We start from the raw sequence: 2,481 nt of genomic DNA, 5'->3' as shown, positions 1-2,481 counted from the left end.
GGAGAAAAACCAGGCATATATGCAGTGGGCATCTTACCAGGCTCACTGTAGTGAAGCATGTTCTGACACTGAATGAACTTGTCCGTCTTCATCCTTAAGGAGTTCTCATCATTCCTATTCAGATCTGGCTTCTGTTTTGAGTTCAAATTAGAAGTTGTCACTAATCTCATTCTTTGCTCTATTCTGTTAATATTTGTGATAGCTACATCATGCAGACATTCATCTGGACCTTCCTGGCAAGTCTTAATCACATGCTCCATTTTTGGAACATCTAAAATGAGTTATATAAAGAAGAAAAAAGCATAAATAAGATCCAAATACTCCTTAATGTAAAGGTAAAGACATTTTTTCCATCTTAACTGTTACATATTTTAAAGTATTAAAGTAGGAATTGATTTATGAGTAATAAATTTCTTTCACCACAATGTATTGATTAAGAAAGTAACACTCTTCCTTACACCTTTTTTTGTCGTGGGGCATGAACTCCAGTCATGGTGTTGTCCTTCAGCACTTCAGATAAATGCTAGCTCTCAACCACTTGAGCCAGAGCACCACTCCCAGTTATTTCTGTTTATGTGGTACTGAAGATTCGAACCCAGAGCGTTATTCATGCAAGGCAAACCCACTACCACTGAGCTACTATAGTCAAGAACTCTAATAACAACAGATGCTGGAGGGGATATGGACAGAAGGGAACACTACTGCATTGTTGGTGGGAGTGTAAACCACTCCCACCACTTTGGAAAATAGAATGGAGACTCCTCAAAAGACTCCATATAGAGCTTCCCCAAGGCCTAGCAATCCCACTTCTGGGCATTTACCCAAATGATCATAAACAAGACCATAATAAGGGTACCATTGTTTACCATAGCTAAGATAAGGAAACAACACAAATGCCCCTCAGTAAATGAATGGATCAAGAAAATGTGGTATATATACACAATGGAATTCCATGCATTCATTGGAAAGAATGATATGGCTCCATTTGTTAGGAAATGGAATGACTTGGAAAAATAATATTGAGTGAAGTAAGCCAGGGCCAAAGAAACATAGGTCCCATGGTTCCCCTTATTTGCAATAACTCGTATATGTCTGAGACAAGCAGAAACGGTCAATAAGTTGATGTTAGGCAAAACGAAACCCAAGATAAGGACTCAAATGATTTTTTTCTTTCTTGCTATTGTTTCTAGCATATATATCTATAGATATCTATCTATCTATCTATCTATCTATCTATCTATATACATATATATAAGATATTTCTTTTTTTCTTTATATGTCCCTCCCCCATGGTATAACCCCCGTTTTTACTGTATTTGATGTAGGTATAATTTGTGGAGGGGAAGGTGGACCTATTACAAGAATGAGATGTACAAGACGTTATGTCAAAAAATGAACATTACAACATTGGCTGGGGGTGGGGCTGGAGGGGAATGATGGGAAGGGATGTTAACGGGAAACAAAGGAGGAGGCAACAATGCTTGATAAGAAATGTACTCATTACCTTGCCCATGTAATTGTAACCCTTCTGTAAATTATTTTCTCTATAAAAAAAGAGTAACACTGACAGTTTATGATGGAAAATGTTTTTCTGTGTTTCAGGGTTTTCTTCTTTTTTATGTCAGAGGAATTATTTACACAAATTACTAAACTATTTACTGCTATCTTTTTAACCTGTATAATTTAATATGTAGCATTCTTCGTTTTTTTCCCCAAAAATTCTTTTGTTTAATCTTAGGGGAATAGATGCTTTTTATTGTTTTATTTTCTTAAAATAATTTATATATTGTGCTACTTTACTTCACAAACATTAGGAGAACAGTATTTTCTAACTTTGGAGATTATACCTTTTTTATACAAACCTTTTCCTTTAACCTGAGAATAAAGTTTTATAACCATATATCTTCAGTTATAAGTTCTCACTGTGAATTATTTTAAGTATCTTTAGAAATTTTAAATTTGTTTCCCTCCATCTTAGACAGAATCTCATCAGACTTTTAAACCCTCAGACTCATGAACTAAAGCCACATCAGCTCACCACCTAGTTAATCATTCTCTCTAGACTGAAAGCTTTGGTTCTGTATCCTGGCCTCTACTCTCCTTATCCTTATGAGAGGATAGCAGCCTTGGCATAGTCATTTGCTATACCTGCCTAGTCCTAGTTTCAAAGAAAACTAAATCTCATTTTTCACATTTCTAATTTTCGTTTTTCAAAATAATTTTCACAAAGAGAAAGAATTGCTAACTTTACCTTTACTTCCCTACACAGTTCAGTGTGCATCTACATGCATTTTTGATTCACAAGTCTAACACAAAGATGACCTAGTTCTCTGCTACACATGGGACTCATGGGAATTAAGAATATTATTGGTTTGTACATAGCAAGACGAATTTACCAATTTGGTTCTCGATCCAAGATCACTATGCAAGATGCTTTAACTCACCTGGGAAATTCTTGTCTGAGGCTTCTCTCATATATGA

This window comes from Dipodomys merriami, unplaced genomic scaffold, assembly GCF_024711535.1.
Source record: "Dipodomys merriami isolate MVZ:Mamm:240054 unplaced genomic scaffold, mDipMer1.0.p SCAF_705, whole genome shotgun sequence".
Classification (NCBI taxonomy): domain Eukaryota; kingdom Metazoa; phylum Chordata; class Mammalia; order Rodentia; family Heteromyidae; genus Dipodomys; species Dipodomys merriami.
Note: the sequence above shows the minus strand (reverse complement) of the source record.